Source organism: Equus caballus, chromosome 7 (assembly GCF_041296265.1).
Source record: "Equus caballus isolate H_3958 breed thoroughbred chromosome 7, TB-T2T, whole genome shotgun sequence".
Classification (NCBI taxonomy): Eukaryota; Metazoa; Chordata; class Mammalia; order Perissodactyla; family Equidae; genus Equus; species Equus caballus.
The window spans coordinates 68,782,810-68,791,730 of record NC_091690.1 but is presented as its reverse complement, the minus strand read 5'-3'; positions in this window follow the sequence as shown (position 1 = coordinate 68,791,730).

Sequence of the window (8,921 nt, the reverse complement as noted above, 5' to 3'; positions counted from 1 at the left end):
GGTTCCTTCTGGAGGCTCTGAGGGGAGAATCTGTTTTCTTTTTCAGTTTTTAGAAGTTGCCTGCATTCCTTGGTCCCTTCCTTACATCACTCTAACCTCTTGCTTCTATTGTCATGTCTATCACTTTTCTGGAGTCAAATCTCCCTTTGCTTCCCTCTTATAAGGACACTTCTGATTGTATCTAGGGCCCACCGGGATAGTCCACAATGATCTCCCCATCGCAAAACATTTAACTTAATCCCATCTGCAAAGTCCCTTTTGCCATATAAGGTAATATTCACAGGTTCCAGGGTTCAGGACACAGATATTTTTGAAGGCCATTATTCAGTTTACCACACCCCTCAAACTCAGTGCATCCAAAACAGAACTCATGATCTTTCAAAATTATCCACTCAGAGAATGACACCAGCCATCCAGTTGTCCCCCTCTCCTGCCCCACCCCTGCAAACTCACTGTGCTTTCCACACCCGTTCCCAATCCCCTTCTCTCTTTTCTGTTTCTTCCAAAGAATCTAGAAAAGTTAAACAGTCGATCTTCCACCTTTCCTGGCAGCTAGGAGTAGCCCGATGGCATAGTTCTGTCTAGTGAGACTTAAGCAGAAATCTGCTGGGAGTTTCTAGGAAAGGTTTTCCTTTCCTGATAAGACAGTTGTCACAAATTTACCCCCTTTCTCATTCTTCCTGCCTTGGACTTCATCATGAGGCATGGAGCTGGACTCAGCTGTGAGGAAAAAGCGCTTCATGCTGACATCATTGAGCCTCTAAACAAATCCCTCCTACCTCCAGAAGTCTTGTTATCTAAGGAAAATTCTTATTGTCTGAGGAAATGCACACACGCACCAGGCTTAGGTGTTTAAGCCACTGTTGGTCAGGTTGTCTGCTCCTTCCAGCTAAAGCATTTCTAACTGCCATTGCCAAGTCCTGTCTGTTTGACCTCCTTGGTTTCTCGCACATTCATCCACTCCTCTCCACACCCTATTCTCTTTACTTTAGCTTCACTGGCCTGCCTTCAGCCTTGGGTACATGCCATGTTCCCTCCTATCACTGCAACTTTATGCATTCTGTTCCTTCTATCTGGAATGTTCTTCCTTCTCCCCATTAAAAAACAAAATTCAACTGAGTAAATTTTAAAGATATTATTGGCTTTATTCAAAGATTCATGAACTGGGCAGCATCCAGTCTAGCAGGTAGAAAGGAGCTCCAAAGAGCTGTACAAAGTGAAACACTTTATAGGCCAAAGGGGACAGGAACAAGAAAGCTATACTAGGCACAAAAGCAGGTTGGTTATTGCAAAGTTACTTTCCTTTAGAGGATGGCAGGGGTCTATCAGGCAGACTACCTAACTTATGATGATGAGGCAATTCTTGGTTGACTGGTTTAAGATTCCTTTTTTGGGAGAGCCAGAGCTATAATTAAGTTAACTCTTGGTTTGGTGACATGGGGCTTAGTATAAGTGACTCCATTTTAAGCTGTTGTCTTGTTTTTAACACCCCTTTAGGCTATTTAATTCACCATCCTTTAACTCTCAAATCAAATACTTCTTCTCCAGGGAAAACTTCCCTGGCCTCTCCTTATCCTACCCTGTGCACCTGTCGGCTGAGTGCAATTTTACTTTTATTTGTGTGATTATATAATTCCCCCACTAGGTATTCACTCCGTGAGGGTGGGGACCTAGTCTGTTTTTACTCATTATTGTAGCTGCAGCAGCTAGCACAATATTATGCACTCAATATTTGTTGAATGGCATGAATATCTGAAACAGGATTCCAACGCAAGGCTCTTCTACCCCTGAGCCCCTGCTTTTTCCCCATGGTACACCATCCAGATGAGTTGATCTGGGACATGGGGAGAAATTGCAGAAAAGGGCCAATGTCAGTGTTATATATAGGGTCTTCAGGCTGGAAAACATGAGCAGATAGAACAACACACAACTCGGTGAAGAAGTTTTTCATAAACCCCTTGACCTGGCCTCTCCTTTCTAAAGAGTTAATCCATTCTGCTCTCAGTTCTGGTGCATTGCTGGTGACTGGAAGCTCTCCTGACCACTACAACAAGCTTCTTTCTAAGAGGGATGGTGCTCGGATTTTTGTTATCCCACAGACCACAGTAGCTCTGTGGGTTCTGAGTACCTAGAGATTTGTTTTTATTTTTTATTTTTTTTGAGGAAGATTAGCCCTGAGCTAACATCTGCCTCCAATCCTCCTCCTTTTGCTGAGGAACACTGGCCCTGAGCTAACATCCATGCCCATCTTCCTCTACTTTATATGTGGGACGCCTACCACAGCATGGCTTGATAAGCAGTGCCATGTCTACACCCGGGATCTGAACCGGCAAACCCGGGCCACCGAAGCAGAACATGTGCACTTAACCGCTGCACCACCGGGCTGGCTTTTTATTTTTAATTCTTATATTTCTTGGAACCTGAGCCAAAGATTAAGATTAATCCAATAAGTTATATATTTTTAGACTTCAGGAGACTGTTCATAATGTCCCTTGGAGGATAATTAAAGTCAGAAAGAAACAGTCTGATTCCAAGTTTAAAAATAAAAACGAACCATGTTGCATTGAGATATAGGATTAGTTCTCTATTGCTGCATAACAAATTACCCTAAAACTTAGTGGCTTAAAACAAGAAACGTTTATCATCTCATTGCTTCTGGGGTCAGGAATTCAAGAGTGGCTTAGTTGGGTGGTTCTGGCTCAGGGTCTCCCATGAGGTGGCAGTCGGGGTAACATCAGGGGCTGCAGTCAGCTGAAGGCTTGACTGGAGCTGGAGAATCCACTTCAGCAGGCCTCAGTTCCTCGCCACATGGGCCTTTCCTCGGGCTGTGTGAGTGCCCTTAGGACATGGCAACTGGCCACTTCCAGAGTGAATGATCCAAGAGCCAGCAAGGAGCAAGTGCCTTTTATTACCCAGTCTCTGAAGGTGCACATCGTGACTTCTGCTTCGTTCTTTTTTTTAGAAGCTACCTCCTGAGTCCGGTCCACATTCAAGCAGAGGGCAGTTAGACTCCACCTCCATAAGAGAGGAATATCAAAGAATTTGTTGACAGATTTTAAAAGGACCATAGATGTCTCAGCCACGTTCTTAGGATATCAGAAACATGATTGTATCTGGGTGAAAAAAAGCCCAAACAGACTCTTGTTGTGGGAGGGCCCTCCATTGATCACGTCTAGTTTATCCTCATGTCAACAGTCTTTTTCCCGTGTTATGTCTCCCTTCAAGATGCGCAGACCCTGTGTTAGGCTGCGGGAATTCAAGGGTGAGTAAGAACAAGAGCTGCTTTCCCTGAGGACTGATGTATGCTGGCACCATGCTGAGCACTTCTGTTCTTTTATCTTCACAAGCATCCTTTGAGAAAGGTATTATGATTATCCTAATGTTTGCAGATGAGGAAACTGAATTTCAGGGGGGTTAAATAACTTGCCCAAGGACACTGAGTAAGTTGATGAGGTAGGATTTGCATTCAGAACTGTCTAATACTACATTATCCTGCTGCCTTCATGGTTCTGGCCTTCCTGGAGCTCAGCATCTCCCACGGCCCATGACCTATAATCAATTGCTGATGGAATGTGATGGTTGCAGCAATTAGAGGTCTGCAGGAGGCATAAAGGGGCATAAAGGAAGGAATGATCAAATCCTAGGCCTGCTGCTGCACCCCTGCCAGAGTCATCCTCTGCAGCGTGGGTCTTCGTCCTGTTTGCAGGGAAGAGTGGAAGCTGTCATTCAGGCCCTTCCTGACATGGCCCCTGCTAGCTTCTCCATCTCCACCCCATCCTGCTTCCTCCACTAAACTTATCCTATGCACATGGAACTTCCCACTCTTCTCTGAAAACACCTTGTTCATTATACATCTGTGCCTCGCATGGCCATTCTCGCTTCCACGGGCAAGTCACTCTTCCTCTGTATCTTGGCTGTAAAATGAGAAGGCGGCTCCCAGTTATTCCTTTCTGTTCTGCTAACCACACTTTGTTCTAATCCCCACCTGATATACGATGCTTCACAGTGGGGATCTGGTTGGCCTGCTGGGTAGCTTATTATTAAAACCCCCCTGCCTGGTTAGGAAGTGCTTTCAAAGCAGAGGACCAACCTAGAATTGTTCTGGCTGTGGTTCTTATTCAACATCATCAGATTTTACCACCTGCACGTTCCTCACCCTCCTCTAACGCCTTACTAAAGCTGGATGTTGAATGAACTCCCTTTCATCCCTCCCCAGCTTTTTGTATTAAATCTCATCAGGGGATGGCCCATGGCTGAGTGGTTAAGTTTGCACGCTCCACTTCTGTGGCCTGGGGTTCACCAGTTCGGATGCTGGGCATGGACCTAGTGCAGCTCATCAAGCCATGCTGAGGCGGCCTCCCACATAGAAGAACTAGAAGGACCTACAACTAAATTATACAACTATGTACTGGGGGGCTGTGGGGAGCAGAAAACAAAAAAGAAAGAGGAAGATTGGCAATAGATGTTAGCTCAGGGCCAATCTTAAGAAAAATCAAAGATAAATCCCATCAGTCTTTTCCTAAACCCGGTCCTCAAGCAGGAGGGCTGTGTGGGGCCTGCATGCGTGTGTACACACCCACTTTCTTAACCTAGTTTATTGTCTCTGGAATTTCCGGAAACTTTCTATGGGATTTCTGAAGGAAGTAGGGACCCTGTGATATTGTGATTTATAGGAAATATATATTCGGTCATCTGAATGACCAAATTCATATTTGGTCAAATTCATTCAGATGCCCAAGTATATATGAGAAATATGTATCGTTTTTGAAATATATGTTGTCTTTGTTCACAGTTCCTGGCTCACAGATCTCCAGACCCTTTGGAATTTCTGAAGTGTCAACAGTGATAAAGGTGTCTTTTGTTATGTTAATGAGGTAACTTTGGGGGCCCCCACCCAAGGGTGGGGGCTGGTTGTCAGGACAACCAGCCTTGTGATCAGAGGATTGGAACTCTCAGTTTCATCCTCTGATTTCCAGGGAGGGGTGGGGGCCTTGAGATTGAATCAGTTGCCAATGGTGAATGACTTGGTCAATCATAATTACATAATGAACCCTCCATAAAAACCCAAAAAGGACAGCTCGTTGGCCTCTTTTTCAGAGGACATGTCCCCATGCCACTGTGCCAGGCCCCAAACTCTGCATGGGCAACAGCTCCTTTGTTCAGAGCCTTGCCCTATGTATCTCTTCATCTGGCTGTTGACTGGTATCCTTACATCCTTTGTAATAAATCAGTAATCTAGTGAGTAAATGGGAAATGGATTTTCTTGAGTTCTTTGAGCCGTTTTAGCAAATTAATCCAAACTTGAGGAGGGGATCCTGGGAACCTCTGATTTATAGCCAGTTGGTCAGAAGTACAGGTAACAACCTTGGCTTGCAACCGGCGGCTGAAGTGGAGGGCTGTCTTGTGGGACTGAGGCCTTTACCTGTGGAATCTGATTCTGTCTCTGGGTAGATAGTGTCAGAATTGAGTTGAATTCTCAAACACCCTGCAGGCATCTGAGAATTGCTTGTTACTGGTGTGGGAAAGCCTCCACACACACACACACACACACACACACACACAAATTGGGTTCAAGAACTCTTTTCAGACCCCATGTGATATTCTTGACAAATCTTTGGATTTAGCTGCTTCTTCCCTGTTTGTGACCTTACAACTTGAGCTACCCATCATAAGTCCTCAGAAGCAAGAGTTTGCAAAAACTGACTGATCAGTTTTCATTCATTCCTAGCTCAGCGATATCACTAAGCCACTGTGCCAGCAACTAATATTTTAATTTGAGTGCCAAAGAGAATCCAACATCTCCTTTCCTATAATATATTTCCTTACTGGTACCAGGACTCCTTTTTCAATAATCTTTGCTCTCAGGGCAAAAACAAGTATAACACACAGAACCTTAGAAGATTTGATTGGTACTTTGATTATACAAGGATAAGATCTTGAGTTGGCTTCCATTAAGGGCAACTGGTTGCTCAAATATGTGAGACTGTCTAAGAATCTGTATGAAATGCATTTAAGGACTCTGTTGCTCACGGGAAGAAGGGGAAATGTTTATCCATCAGCTTCTATCTCCCATTGGTCAAGAGTAGCCCTAGGGAATATTTAGGTTTCATGTAAATGAGTGTTAAGTAGACTCCCACAGTCATCCCATGTAGCAGCACAAAGAGGCTGGGAGGCTGGGAATGAGAGGCATGTGGCAGACCTGAGGCCAGGCACTGTGAGGTTGCATCTGCATGGAGGGTAGACATTGTACACAATGGCTGGAATGAAAGGTAAGACCGACAGGACTTGAAGTGGGAAATGGGAGGTATTTGACATAGTTCTCCGCTTGCACCATTCAGGTCCACTTACGCCCTCCTCTAAGTCCAGTTGGTCATAGAGTCCTCTTCAGTGTGGCTGCTGGCTGCAATCTCTGCAGACGCTTAATAATCCAAGAGAATTAGTGAAACAAGTTAGAATTCCTGCTGCTGCAGTTGGTCCCAAAGTGATAAATTGATATTCATCATTGCTTTCCTCTACCATCCAACCTAAATTTTCCTTACTCTCAGCCAGCACTTTGGCTGGTCTGGGTTTTTTGCTGGGTGGGGAGGACTATGGCCTTCATTCCTGAAGTTGCCTTACCCTTGACAGATCCTAGTTACTATAATTGCCTGTTCATTATTACCATTGGGTTTATTGCTGAGCTGGCACTTAACTGAGTTTTACCAAAACATTTCACCATTCTGGTAATAATCCTGGGTGATGAGGTATACAATATGATCAGTGCATCCTGTAATGAGCACCTCCTTTGCTGAAAGTAGGTCCCTTGATCTGAGTTCTTGTCATGTGGGCTCCAGGCACTTGGAAGCTCTCAGATGTGGTTCTGGTATGTGCACTGAGGACAGGAAAGGCAAAATCATATTCAGGGTAGGCATCATTTCACTGCTCCCTCCAGGACTGAAGGGGTCCAATGTAATCAACCTGCCACCAAAAGGCTGATTGGTTTCCTTGAGGATTGGTGTTATGCTGAGAGCTCAGCATTGGTCTCTGCCATGGCTGTTTAGGCATTTAGCAAAGGCAATAACTAGATCAACTTTGATAAGAGGGAGCCCATCCTGTTGAACCCATGCATAGCCTCCATCTTTGTCATCATAGCCACTCAACACATAAGCCCATTGTGCTAGCACTGGGGTAGCTGAGGAGAGAGGCTGACTGACATCCACAAGACAACTCATCCTCTCCCCTGTTGTTGAGCACCTTCTCTATGGTGGATGCTCTCTTGTGGGCATTAACTTGGGCTACAGAGACCTACACACTAACTCCCATAGGTCCATCCACATGCCTCTTACCCAGATTTCCTTAATCTAATCTTCCAATATTGTTTCTTTCAAGTCTCTGACCACCCACTTCAAGCCATTCATCATTGCTCAGGAGACCACGTAGAACTGTATCTCAGGCCACTTTCTCTCCTCATAAAGTGACGAACCAAGAGTACTGATTGTAGCTCTGTCCAATGGGAGGATTTCCCTTAACCACTATCCTTTATAGCCACCTCTGAGTCATGAAGTAGCTGCCCATTTTTGACCACTACCAACAAATTGCATCAACCAATCTCTGAAGTGGGTTTGCGTTTTCTACTTCTCTGTCAGTTGATTATGTGAGTCAATTCCCTCTCCCTCTGACGGCCATAGGCACGAGTTGAGGAAGAGGTGTCAGTGCTACAGAAATAGGTGACATGGGATTTGGGGCTTATTGTACTTGTGCTTTCTGGACCTGCTTGGGCCCAATACAAAATGTACCATTTCCAACCTACTGTGTATTGCTGCTGTGATCATTATGGCTTGGTGGATCTGATAATACTCAATCTTGATGGGAAGCTCCAGTTCTATAGTAACTTAGTGTATTAGTTTCCTGTGGCTGTTGTAACCAATTACCACAGACTTAAAACTAGCTTAAAACAATGGATAATTGTCTCAGTTCTGGAGGCTAGAAGTTCAAAATCAGTATCACTGGGCTGAAATCAAGGTGTCAGGAGGGCTATGCTCCCTCTGGAAGCTCAAGAGGAGAATCTGTCCCCTGCGTCTTCTAGCTTCTGGTGCTTGCCAGCATTCCTTGGCTGTGGATGCGTCACTTCCAAGCTCTGCCTCCATGGTCATATTGCCTTTTCCTCCTGTGTGTGTGTCAAATCTCCCTCTGCTTTCCTCTCATGAGGATACATGTAATTGCACTTAGGGCCCACTCGAATAATCCAGGATAATCTCCTCATCTCAAGATTCATAACTTACATCTGCAAAGTCCTTTTTGCCATGTAAGGTAGAATTCACAGGTCCCAAGGATTAGGACATGGATATCTTTTGGGGGTCCACTATTCAGCCCTCCACATATGGTATCCCAAGGTCAAGCAATTACTCTCTGCTAGGACCCTGTGGCATGCCAGGATCTGGTTTTCAAATGATGAGTGTTTCCTTGCCACAGAAGGCATGTTCTTGTTCCAGAACTTTAAGACCGCAACTTGCCTTGTAGAGTTTTCCAGAGATGCCACACAACATCGTTATGCCCCGTGGATCTTCTGGGTCATATGCCTGAGTGTCAAGGTAACTTGCACTGCAGAGTGAATCTGCTGCAGAAGCCTCTCTGGCCCTGAGCCCCAAGCTAAACTGGCAGCTTCCAAGCCATCAGATAAGTGGACCAGAGCAGCATGTGTAGTCTAGTATATGCTGCCTCCAAAATCCACCAAGCACTGTGCCTCTTTCTTAGTGATAGGAGTACTAGTGCAAAAACTTGTCCTTTACCTTAGATGGGATGTTCTACATACCCTAAACCATTGAACCACTAAAAGCTTCTCCAACATGGCAAGCCTCTGAATCTTCATGGGGTCTATCTCCCACCCTTTGGAACACTTATGTCTTATTGGAGGATCTAAACTACTTTCCTTTTCCTGCTCA